At 41.1% G+C, this 13,731-nt stretch overlaps 1 non-coding gene across 1 annotated transcript; it reads right to left on the bottom strand.

The window, feature by feature from the left end:
• Positions 1-8,318: 8,318 nt before the first annotated feature.
• Positions 8,319-8,401, bottom strand: TRNAL-UAA (transfer RNA leucine (anticodon UAA)). The gene has a single exon. It is a non-coding gene; the product is annotated as a tRNA-Leu (tRNA).
• Between the last annotated feature and the right edge of the window lie 5,330 nt (positions 8,402-13,731).

The raw sequence follows: 13,731 nt of genomic DNA, 5'->3' as shown, positions 1-13,731 counted from the left end.
TCATCCGACGAACCCTCGGTGATGCTCCTGCGGACTTCCGGCAAACTCCTGGACTTGCGACGATCCACTTGGCAAGTTCCGATGAGCTCCTTTGGCAAGCTTCTGGACTTCTCGGATATGTCCCCGCAGAACCTCCGACGACTGTCCGAACTTTCGTCGAGCTCTCGAACTCCCAACGTGATCATTTTCATGACTCCGGCGCAACTCCTGCTGCATGTCTTACTTTCATCGTAGTTAATCCTGCACACTCAAAACAAAAACTTCGATCGAGACAATTAATCCTAAGCAATTAACCAAGTTGTCCGGCATGTCATTGGTCCCTCGACGCTTCGTCTGATTCTTCGGCGCATCGTCCTTTCCTACAGCCTATTGCCCAATCAGCCTGTTGACTCTGCAACTCCGATATCCTTGGCACAATACCCGCTCTTCTTGGCCTGATGCCCGAGTCCATGACCCGAAGCCTTCTGTCGATATGTCGACCGATCCACCGGCCTGACGTCCAATCTTCTTACATGTTCCTCCGGCACAACATGATTTTCCTGCTTTAATTGTCTCATCCAGATTGAAGCATCCTGCGTCACTCAAAACGCAGATTAAATCATAAACATATATCAAGTAGTTTCATCATCAAAATACGAGATTCAACAGAGACACCAAGGATGTCCTGTATGAGTGCTCCACTCTTTGATACCAGACTTATATGTTTGGCTGTCCTAGATCTAGTACAACTAGTCATTGGGAGTGGTAGTCGACCTTACGAGGGCTATTGAGTGTCGATAAAGGATCATCCACTCTCGGCGTCATGAGAGGAATATCCCATGTGTTCTTGCTCAGACAAATCCCTAGCCAGGGTCATTCCGATTGAGAGAAAAAAAGTTCTCCGGGAGAATCCGATTAGAGCGAGACTCGAGTAGAAACCGTATGGGTCTGACAACACCATGCTCGATATACGGTCTCTGGGATATTAGATGGATGAGGGACTATAGGTACATGGTAATTGAGGACAGACAAGTCCAATGGATTGGATTCCCCTGTATTGTTTGGGGACTACGGTGTAGTGGCCTAGTACGTCCGTAGTCGATAAGTCGAGTGAATTATTACAGAGATAATAATTCACTGAGTTAGAAGGAGTTCTGACGGGTATGACTCACGGCCAGCTCGATATTGGGCCTAGAGGGTCACACACATATGGTAGGCATTGCGATGAGTAGAGGTTCGGATATGAGATATCCGACGGAGCCCTTGTCTTATTGGATATCTAATAAGCCCCTGAATTATTGGATCCTATGGACGAGATCAAATAAGAGCCCATGAGAGATTATTGGATAGAGATCCACTAATCTAAAAGGCTTAGGTTATTGGATGCAGATCCAATACCTATTAGGGGAGGATCCATTAGGGTTTGATAGGGGACCTCTATAAATAGGAAGGATTCAGAGCCTCATAGGCTAGAGCCTTTGCTTACCTCTCCTATTCTCCTTCCCCTCTCCACCTCAAAGCAGGCTTTGAGTTTTGAGGAGCGTCGTCGCAGCCCTACTATGTGGATCACCGCTAGAGAGGAGGACGCTTGACCTCCTTCACCCTCTCCTAAAGATCTGCAAGGAAACAAGGATATACGATCTCCCTAGGTAACACAATCTACTCTGTACGCAGTTTTTCAGTTTCGCGGATTTTGCGCACCAATCTTCGCACGACGACGAACATCTCTTTGGGAATTGGGGATTTTGTTTTCTTGTTCTTCTACTACGCATCTGATGTCGCCTCCAAGATTTCCTAACAGAATAAATACTGGATATGTTAATATTTCACCCAAAGGTGAAATATAGATGATATCAATAGTTTATCATATCTTGAAAACTCAAAGTATTAATGTTATTTATTTTTTTGCAATGCTACTTTCTTCCATACATTCTCATGGTTCTAATGTCCCTGTACTCTGTAGATCAAATTATTCAGAATAGTTAGAGTATATACAATTTACATTGGATATATTAGATCTTAACTTGACATTGCTTGTTGAAAGGTCCCACAAACTTGACTTATGAAAGTATTATGGAATAGGATAATAAAATCAATGTTTGGGAAAGATCTAACAGGCCAAGTTTAATGTTAATAAAAATAACAATTATAAATAATATAAAGACTTCATTACCATCTATAACTAGCATATAGGAATATTTAAAGGTTATTGAAGATAGATTTAAATTTGTTGATAAGTTAATGACCGACATATTAATGAAAGAACTGACATACCTTAATATAATGACACTCTAGAAATTTAGGATCATATCCTCAACATAGCTAACAAAGTTGTAAAACTTAATGTTAGAGAAATCTTAGGGGGCAACATCACATGCGCAGCGGAACAATATAAAAATAAAATCCCCAAATTTTTCATTGATGTGTTCGTTATCGTGCGAAGATTGGTGCGCAAAATTCATGAAACATAAAACTACGTATATGAAAGATTGTGTTACATAGGGAGATCGTATATCCTTGAATCCCTACAGATCTATAAGAGAGGATGAAGGCGGTCAAGCGTCCTCCTCTCTAGCGGTGATCCATACAATAGGGCTGCGACGTTGCTCTTCAAATCTCCAGACCTGCAATTTGAGGAGATGTCAACCCAAAGAAGCTCTAGCCTATGAACTATTGGTTCTCTCCTATTTATAGAGGTCCCCTGTCAACTTAACCCTAATGGATCTTTTCCTATTGGGTATTAGATTTCCATCCAACTACCCAAGCCTCTTAAATTAGTATATCTCTATCAAATAATCTCTCATTGGCTCTTATTGGATCTCATCCATAGGATCTAATAATTTAGGGGATTATTAGATATCTAATAAGATAGGAGCTCTAATAGATATCTCATATCCGAACCTTTACTCATCGCAACGCCTACTATATGTGTGTGACCCTCTAGCCCCAATATTGAGCTGGCCGTGAGTCATACCCGTCAGAACTCCTTTGGCTCAGTGAATTATTATCTCCTTAATAATTCACTCGACTCATCGACTGCAGACGTACTAGGCCATTACGTCGTAGTCCCTAGACGATATAGAAAAATCCAATCCATTGGACTTATTTGTTCTCAGTTACCATATACTTATAATCCATCATTTATATAATATCTCAGAGACCATATACCAGGTATGATGTTGTCAGACCCATACAGTTTCTACTTGAGTCTCGCTCTAAACGGATTCTCCTGGAAAACTCTTTCTCTCTCAATCTGAATGACCTTAGCTAGAGATTTATCTAAGCAAAAACACATGGGATATTCCTCTTATGACACTGAGAGTGGATGATCATCTATCGACACTCAATAGTTCTTGTAAGGTTGACTACCACTCCCGATGACCGGCTATGCTAGATCTGGAACCTCCAGACCTATAAGTCCGATTTAAAAAATTGGAGTACTCAGATAGGGCATCCTTAGTGTCTCAAGTCTAAGGACCAGATATACTACTAGGACCACAGAATCGCTGTCTAATAATAAGACATCATCAACCATCTAGCATTTCGTAAGCGGATCAATCAGTGAACTCATTCTCCAATGAGCACATGTATTATATTCCTAGTGTCCCCACACGAGCAGCAATGAGACCAGTTGCATCCATCATATGGACAAGTATACAACATACTAGTATGTTCAGTTATCTCGATGTCCCTCTCGAGTAACCAATGACTGGGATTATTTAGGATCTGTGTTTAGAGGCGAATCGATCTCATTATCATGATCTCATCACGATTTGATTCCCATTGTACAAATCCATGGACATCATAATATATTTAAGCAATGAGCAATATAAAGTGATAAAATATTAAATAATAATAATAAGCAAAAAAGACTACGTGTTAAGTCATACGTGCCATCACTCACGTGATTAGCTTATAGGGCACCTATGACTAGCACTTAAAACATTAGGCATAAATGTTGATGAGTCTTTACTCATGCAGTTCATTCTTAATTCTCCTTCTCCTCAGTTTGGCTTATTCAAGATTCACTATAATATAAATAAGGATAAGTGAGACTTGAATAAGTTGATTAGTATGTGTGTTTAGAAAGAATTAAGATTAATATATGAAAGTTATCATATTGTTATGACTACTACACAAGGAGCTGATAATAAGAAAAGAAAGTTGAACTGTCATCCATCAAAGAAATTTGCTAGGTTTAGAAATATTAAACAGACTAATGAAAAGAAAGTTTTTACAGTAAAGTGTTTCTTTTGTGGCAAAAAAGGACTTATAAAAAAGAACTGTATTAAATGCAAAACTTGATTTAAAAAGAAAGTTATAAACTTGACCTTTATATATTTCAAATCAAATATTTTAAAAGTTCCTTCTAATATTTGGTGGATTGATTCTGGTGCTTCAACTCATATTATCAATAATATACAATGATTTCTTTTAACCTGAAAACCAAAAGAACATGAAAGATTTATCATTATGAAAAATTATCTCAAAGTGAAAGTGATATTAGTGAGAACTTATCGCCTATTCCTAGAGATGAGTCATCTGATTGATCTTGTTGACACATGTTATGTTCTTACTATTTCTAAAAATTTGGTTTCTCTATCTACAATTGATGAATTAGGATATTATCTTTCTTTTGGTAATCGTAAACTCAGTATATTTTATGATTCAATAAAAGTTAGTTTTGGAATTATGTATGATGGTTTGTATAGAATTAATTTGAATCTTGAGTTTGCACAGACACTATTTACCCTTCAAGTAAATGTTAAATTGAAACTAGTTTCAAGAATGAAAGATCTTTTATATTATGGTATAGATGATTAAGACATATCTCTAAAGAAAGAATTGAAAGATTAGTGAAGGATAATATTTTAGAAGATTTAAACTTTTCTGATTTTGATATTTACATAGATTGCATTAAGGGAAAGCAAACTAAGCATATAAAGAAAAATACCACAAGAAGTAAAGAACTCCTTGAGATTATTCATACTGATATCTACAAACCACTTCATATTTCCTATTTCAGTGAAGAAATATATTTCATTATATTTATAGATGACCTGTCTAGATATAACTATGTGTATCTAATACATGAAAAGTCTAAGGTCGTTGACACTTTTGAAGTATACATAAATGAAATTGAGAGACAATTAGATAGAAAAGTTAAAATTATCAGTTCTGACGGAGGTGGTGAATTTTATGACAGATCTAATGAATTCGATTAGAATATTAGTCATTTTGTTAGATTCTTAAAAAAATGAGATATTTATGCTCAATATACCTTACCAAGTGTACCATAGTAGAATTACGTTACTAAAAGGTAAAATCGTACTCTTATGGAAATGATTATGAGCTTGATGAACTATTCCTCTATACTTGAGTCAACGTGGGGTGAAGCTCTTAGAATAGCTATGCATATCTTGAATAGGATTAACAGTAAGCTAGTTTTATCAACTTCATTTGATTTATGGATTGGTAGGAAATTGAATTTGAGACATTTACATATTTGGGGGTGTCCTACAGAGATAAAAGTATTCAATCTACATAAAATGAATTTGGATCTAAGAACCATTTTTAAATATTTTATTAGTTATTCAGAAAAATCCAATGGATACAGATTTTATTACCCTAATCATAATACGAGGATAGTAGAATCTAATAATACAAGATTCTTAGAAAATGATGAAATCAATGAGAGTGAAAAAATTTGAAGGGTTAATTTTGATATCGAGGAGATACAAGTTAATTCTTCTTTATCATATCCTATTTGAGAGATTGTTATTCCTCAAATCATTGAAAGAATTGATGAGAGTAAATAATAAAATGATATTAATGAACTCTCATATGATGTTGATGTCACTACTAATGATCTTGTAGAACAATTACAATTGATAATTTTAAGATGATCTCAAAGGAAAAAGAGATATATCATTTTTGATGATTATGTAGTATATATACAAGAATTAGATTATGACATAGGAATGAAAAGAGACCCCTTATCATTTTCACAAGCCATGTAAACTAATGATTCTAAAAAGTCATTTGATGCCATGAAAGATGAGTTAAAATCGATGAACCAGAATGGTGTTTGGGAACTCGTTGAATTGCCCAATAACTGTAAAAGAGTCGATTGCAAATGGGTCTTGAAGATAAAATGTAACTCAATGGGAAATATCGAATGATATACAATTAGACTTATGACTAAAGATTTTTCTCAAAAAGAATACATCGAATACAATGAGACATTTTTCTTAATTTCTAAAAAAAACTCGTTGAGGATTGTTATGACATTAGTAGCTCATTATGATCTTGAGTTACATCAGATGAATATGAAAATAATATTTTTGAATGAGAATCTAGATGAGAAAATCTATATGGACCAACACGAAGGATTTATAAAAAAAGGAAAGGAAAGTTGGGCTTCAAAACTTAGGAAATCCATTTATGATATTAAACAAGCTTTTAAACAATGGTGTATAAAGTTTCATGACACCATTACATCTTTCATATTGAAGGAAAATACTATTGATTAGTGTATATATCTAAAAGTTAGTGGGAGTAAGTTTATTATATTGATATTATATGTGGATGATATTTTGCTTGTATGAAACCAAGATATTTCTCAATAAGAACTTAAAATGGTTGATATGAATGAGGTAGTCTATATTATTGGCATTAATTTATTTAGGGATAGATCTCAAGAATTAAGATTATAAATTAAGCTTTATGGCTGCGAAGGATTTGGTATGGTCGACTTAATTGTTAGGTCGTTGAAGATATTTTGTGATAACATCGTAGTAGTTTTCTTCTCTGAGAATGATAAGTACTATAGTAGTTCAAAGCACATTGAGATAAAGTACTTGATAGTTAAAGAAAGAGTCCAGAAATAACAAGTGTCAATTAAGAATCTAAGCACCACATGATGATTGTTGATCAATTTACTAAAGCTTTACAATCTAAAATATTCAAAGAACATGTTCTTAGAATATAACTTGTGAATAAACCATAAAAGATATGGTGATACATGTTTAGGTGAATGCTATTATTGATATTTTTTCTTGCTTAATTAAAGTTATTTATTTTTATTATCTTGTTTACATTTATGTATATTATAATTGAATGTAATAGTAGGACTATCTTGACAAGATAAATTACAATAGTTATTATGGACTATATTAGGAAAGACCAATAATATTATGGTATATAAAAGAGTGTATGATATTGATGATATACAACTGCAATGACTCGTATTAATAGTTGAACTTAATATAGTATTATTATATTTATTGGACTTATTGGCTTATTTTTAAAAATTCATGATCATGTATAAAATAATTTTTAAAATTTTCAGAATCCAATTAAGTAAAATTATTTTCAAATATTTTTTATTTTACTTATTTTAATTTTAAATTTTTTTATATTTTATTAATTAATGGGTCAAGTGAGAGAATGATAGATTATGTGATCCTATTTAATTGAAAAGATATATTATAAACTGATTCGATTATGATGAAAGTTATAGTCAATAGAAAAGAAGTTCATATTAAGATATGATTCCTCAAGAGATATCCTTGATGGGGAGGAACTCTCCTAATTACTTATCCTAGACTCTCTTCTGAAATATAAGATACTATATGTGGTTATACTGTGAGTGTGTAACATTGAGATATTACGATTTTTCTCTTATTCTTCATATTCATAATTCATCAATCTAAGTAGTCCTATAAAAAAATAGAAAGAAAAAAAAAAAAAGTCTAGTTCTTCTTGCATATTGAAAATGAGTTAATGGCAACTTGATTCTGATCAGTTATATTATCATCCATATATTGATTTTGAACCGTCCTCTCACTGTATCATACTTTTTCTTACAGATGGCTTCAGCTATGGGTTTCTGTAAACACCCCTACCAAATGTCGGGTTTTTGTAAAGGTCTAGTAGTGAGTCCAGAGTATTTCTGATGTAAGACAAGTGTGAGAATCCAAGCTTTTTTTAGTTATAAAAAAAAGGATTAACCTTGTGAGGTTTTAATCAATCACTGCATATCTTATCACTATGATTTCCCATTGAAAGAAAATAAGACCTTTGAAATGTTAGTCCAATGGAGTGGGAAGAAAAAAAAAAAAAGGAGAAACATTTTTCCTTGCTATAGCAACGAGGATGAAATCTAGCAAAATAAATAAATAAATATTATCTAAGGAAAATATATATAAAATTTAACGAAGGAGATCATATAAGCATGATGTCTGAAGGATGGATCTACAAAGCATAACAAATAATGGCAAATCGTAAAAAAAAGATAATATGTTTACGAATCGGTTTGGAAAGTATCAAAAAATTGATGCTGGCTATGGGGTTCGAACCCATGCGCACTTATGTGCAGAAGATCTTAAGTCTTCCCCCTTAACCACTCGGGCAAACCAGCTTCCTTGAACTTCTGAAAATAAAATTATATATAATAGTTTCTTTTAAATGACCTTAATACTATTTTTTGAGATATATAACCATATTAAACTCGTTTAAAATGAGTTCGAGTAAGAAATATATTTGCTGTCATCTCTGCATGTCAACCTATTAAATTGGCCAAGACAGTCCATCAGTCAATCACATCAATAAATGCACTGAACTTTTATTAAATAAGATGCAAAGTAAGAGTGTGCCATAACGATCTCATTTTGTAAAACAGTCCTCACGATTGAAAATTTTTATTAAATGATACCTCATTTTCTTAATTTAATAAAAAAAATTTTTGCTATCACACCCATAGCCTCCTCCACGTAAGCAATACTCTACTCATTGCAACTATGGTAGTTCCAGTCTTGCCATTTGCATCCTCCCCTCCCCATCCTCTCCTCAGCCTTCTCTATGTGCCCATTCCAATCATTGGACAGCCCCTCCACCCCTCCTCTTTCACCCCAAGCTCGTCGCCACCACTGCCGAGCAAAAGCACCATATCGTTGTCTGTTTTGTCCTGAAGGTTGTCGCCATCCTCAAGGGCAGCTTCAGCACCGAGGAGGAAAAGGACGAGGAGGAGGCGAAGAGGGATGGAAGGAGGGAAGGAGGAGGTGGAGGTGATGGATGACGTTGCTCACGGTGGGAGAAGGGGGGTGACGGAGGCAATAACGATATGTACAATTACAACATTCGTCGGCTGTTGGTAGAGGGTGAAATGTGATGAGGGTATTAATAATGATGGGATGCAAACTGACATCGCTTGCTTCGGGGTGACATCTCCTATGTCATGTGAACCGAGGAGACACATGGGTCATTTGTCTCGATTTGACCTGACAGTGCTGGGTCGAGGCAGACTAGAACATCGACCGAGGCACGTCGCCATTCTGCAAGAGCCTGGTCCTTCACGCAACCCTAACGCTGGAGTCAGACGCCTTCCTAGGTACGGTCTTGCTCCCTACAAGCAGGCACATCAACAACAATGACTTTCCCTATAAAAACCCTCACGTTATGAGGGAGAAGGAGGGAGAAAAAAGTCTCCTAAGATTATCGATTGACTTAACCGTCGGAGGGGTCGGGTCGAGCTCTCCCGACCCGACTCGTATGCAGGGACGAAGACGGAGTGCCACTCCAACGCGCGCCCAGATGAGGGGTTCCCTCCTGGAGGAAACGTCTGCCCCGTCGAGACCGGATCAGCGCACTCGGCTACCTCAGCACTCTCAAGGGTAATCCCGAGAGATCCCCGCTCATTCGGACCTGAACTCAGTTGTGTTGACCCCGAGGCCGCGGCCTAAAGTTGTTGACACCAATAAGTTGGCGCTAGAAGGAGGGTCGAATGTCGAGGGATCGCCAGATCGACTCAGACGAACCCACAGCTGAGGGATCGGGCTCCGGGGGAGCGCACCCCGCATGATGAAACTTGAGCTGAGCACCCCGCCGTGACATCAAAGCGCTATTGGCGGTTATTTAACGACCTGGGCTTGTCGTCGCCGGGAGGCGCCCGGACAGACCCGTCGCCCGTATTGCCCGAAGCCTTTCAGGACCTTGCTCATCAAGTCCGAGCTCTGACTGGGATGGTGCAGACTATTATCCCGCTCATTTCTCATCTAGCGCACCTGCCTACGATCCAACTACTGCTGCAACTAGTGCCGCCCGACCCTCAACAAGATCAGGGCCGTTATCTCCACTTACTACCAAATAGTGAAGTTTCCGACCCACGCCGAGGTCGGGGAAGTCTGGGGAAGTCCCCGCGAATCCAGACGGTGCTACTTGACGGCGGTCTCGTTACACAAAAGGGCAAGGACCGAACAACCACTAAGGGATCCCCGGGAAACAAAGAAACCGACCCGAAATCTCAAGCCAATAAGGTCCACTGGTAGCTTACCCCTAATGGAGGTTCGGCTAGACCGGGCGATCAAAATTGGGTCGGAGCTCCATGAACGAGAGAGGGAGCAGCTCGTTGGCTTCCTACAGGAGAACGCCGACATCTTCGCCTGGTCATCGGCTGACATGACAGGCATCGACCTAAAGGTTGCCCAACATCACCTGAACATTTCGCCCAATGCTCGCCCGGTGAGGCAGAGGCCTCGACGGTAGGTCCCCGACCGACAACTAGCTGTCCGCGAGGAGGTGGAGCGACTTTTGGCAGCGGGCTTCATAGAGGAAGTCAAATACCCGCGATGGTTGTCCAATGTAGTCCTCGTGAAAAAATCTAATGGGAGTTGGAGGATATGCGTTGACTACACCGATCTCAATCGTGCGTGCCCGAAAGACTACTACCCCCTCCCAAGGATTGACCAGTTGGTCGACACGACCACTGGGCATGCCCGCCTCTCATTTATGGACGTCTTCTCCGGCTACAACTAGATCAGGATGGCGCCCGAGGACCAAGAGCACACAATCTTCCTCACCGACCAGGGGGTATACTTTTACAGGGTCATGCCGTTCCGTTGATGACATGATCGTGAAAAGCCGTACGACAACTGCCCACCTAGCAGACTTGGCCGAGACGTTTGCTACATTGTGAAGATACGACATGCGACTCAACCCGACAAAATATGCTTTCGGCGTCAGCTCGGGAAGATTCCTCGGATTCATCATACACGAGAGGGGAATCGACGCCAACCCGGAAAAGGTCCAGGCGATTATCAGCATGCAGGCCCCTCGGACAATCAAGGAGTTGCAGCGACTGAACGGTAGGCTTGCTGCCCTAGCTCGGTTTCTCTCCCGATCGAGCGATCGATGCCTCCCCTTCTTCTAGGCCCTAAAACACCCGAAGAACTTCCAATGGACGACCGAGTGCAAGGAAGCCCTCGTATAGGTAAAACAACACCTGGCCAGCCTCCCCCGCCTTGCCTCAGTCTCTTCCGGGGAGAAACTCAGTATCTACCTAGGCGCATCCCAACACGCGGTCAGCTCCGTCCTCACTAAAGAAGCCTTCGGGGAACAGCTACTAGTCTACTACGTCAGCCACGTCCTAAACGGGCCCGAGGAGCGGTACAAGTCGATCGAAAGATTGGCACTGGTGCTCGTGCTAACGGCCCGAAAGTTGTGCCCCTACTTCGAAGCCCATCCAATTGTGGTAATTACCGATCAACCGCTCTGGTAGGTTTTGTCTAAATTCAACGTTGCAGGTCGCCTCCTCAAATGGTCGGTGGAGCTCAGTGAGTTCAATATATAATACGTACCAAGAACCGCCATCAAGGCCCAATCGGTAGCCGACTTCATCTCGGAACTAACTCAGCTCGAGGACGAGGACTCTAAGCGGGTCAGTGAAGGATGTGTCTTGCGTGTGGACGGATCGCCCAGCTCGAAGGGCGCGGGCACGGGGCTAGTGCTGGAAGCCCCCGACGGACGATCATTCGAACGCTCCCTTCGCTTCGGCTTTCAAGCCACAAATAACAAGGCAGAGTACGAGGCACTCCTAGCAGGACTCCGATTAGCCATTGAGATGCAAGTAGACGCCATACACGTCCTCACCGACTCGCAGCTAGTGGCCGAGCACCTCAGCGGCGGATACGAGGCCCGGGACCCAACCATGTCAAAGTACCTGGCAGAGATGCGCTGGCTAAACTGGCATCAAGGTTGGATCTTGAAGTCTAGCCTGAGGTCGAGGAACTCCCTTTCCGAGCGATAGCGATCACGGCTGTGTCCCCGGCCGACCCGCAGACTACGTGGGTATACGAAATGCTGCACTACAAGCGGGACGGGATCCTTCCCACCGACGAGGCCGCGGCTCGGCGTCTGCGCCGTACGCAGGCGTGGTACTCCAAGATGAATGGACAGCTCTACAAGAGGTCTTTCTCATATCCTCTCCTACGGTGCCTAGAACCCGAAGAAGCTCAGTCGGTTATGGCCGAGGTCCACGAAGGGATTTGTGGGGAACACATCGGTGGGCGAACCTTGGCATACAAGATCCTCCGCCAAGGGTACTATTGGCCCACCATGTGCCGGGACGTGAAAGCTTACATACAACGATGTGGCTCATGCCAAAGGCACGCTCGGACGCCCCGATAGTCCGCGGTTCTGCTCGCCCCCATTGATTGTGCATGGCCATTCGCGTAGTGGGGATTGGACCTCCTCGGACCTTTCCCACCGGCCTCGGGGCAGCAGAGATACATCATCATGGGAGTGGATTACTTTACTAAATGGGTCAAAGCTGAGTCGCTAGCGACAATCACAGAGCATCAGGTGGAGAAATTCGTCTGGAAGAATATAGTGACTCGGTTCGGCTTGCCCAGGACTATCATCACGGATAATGGGGCCTAGTTCGCTAGCGCGCATTTCCAAGAGTTTTACGCGAGCCATCGGATTCAACTAACGTTCAGCTCGGTGGCCCACCCCCAGACGAACAGATTAGCGGAGGTAACCAACCGATCCATCCTGGACGGACTTAGAAAAAGAGCGACCGCAGCCCGCTCGGTTTGGGTGGATGAGCTCCCTAGCATCTTGTGGTCCTTATGGACCACCCCCAAAACTGCAACTGGAGAATCCCCCTACAACCTCGCATTCGTAACCGAGGTCGTCCTACCGCCCAAAGTGGTTTTCCCTACCCCTCGAATGGAAAATTATGAGGAAAGGACAATGATCGAAGGACTTCGAGCCGGTCTCAACATGCTCGAGGAGCGGCATGCTGATGCACACTTTGTTGGGAAATCTTGGGGGCGACATCACATGCGCAGCGGAAGAACAAGAAAAAAAAATCCTCGATTCCCAAAGAGATGTTCGTTGTCGTGCAAAGATTGGTGCGCAAAATCCACGAAACTTAAAACTGCGTATAGAGTAGATTGTGTTACCTAGGGAGATCGTATATCTCTATTTTCTTGCAGATCTTTAGGAGAGGGTGAAGGAGGTCAAGCGTCCTCCTCTCTAGCGGTGATCCATACAGCAGGGCTGCGATGATACTCCTCAAAACTCTAGGCCTGCTCTGAGGTGGAGAGGGGGAGGAGAATAGGAGAGGCAAGCAAAGGCTCTAGCCTATGAGGCTCTGAATCCCTCCTATTTATATAGGTCCCTTGTCAAACCCTAATGGATCCTCCCCTAGTGGGTATTGGATCTGCATCCAATAACCCAAGCCTTTTAGATTAGTGGATCTCTATCCAATAATCTCTCATGGGCTCTTATTGAATCTCGTCCACGGGATCTAATAATTCAGGGGCTTATTGGATATCTAATAAGACAAGGGCTCCGTCGGATATCTCATATCCTAACCTCTACTCATTGCAATGCCTACTATATGTGTGTGACCCTCTAGGCCTAATATCGAGTTGGCCGTGAGTCATACCTGTCAGAACTCCTTCTAAC

Source organism: Musa acuminata, chromosome BXJ1-1, assembly GCF_036884655.1.
Source record: "Musa acuminata AAA Group cultivar baxijiao chromosome BXJ1-1, Cavendish_Baxijiao_AAA, whole genome shotgun sequence".
In the NCBI taxonomy this organism is placed as follows: domain Eukaryota; kingdom Viridiplantae; phylum Streptophyta; class Magnoliopsida; order Zingiberales; family Musaceae; genus Musa; species Musa acuminata.
Note: the sequence above shows the minus strand (reverse complement) of the source record. Positions and strands in the feature narration are given on the sequence as shown.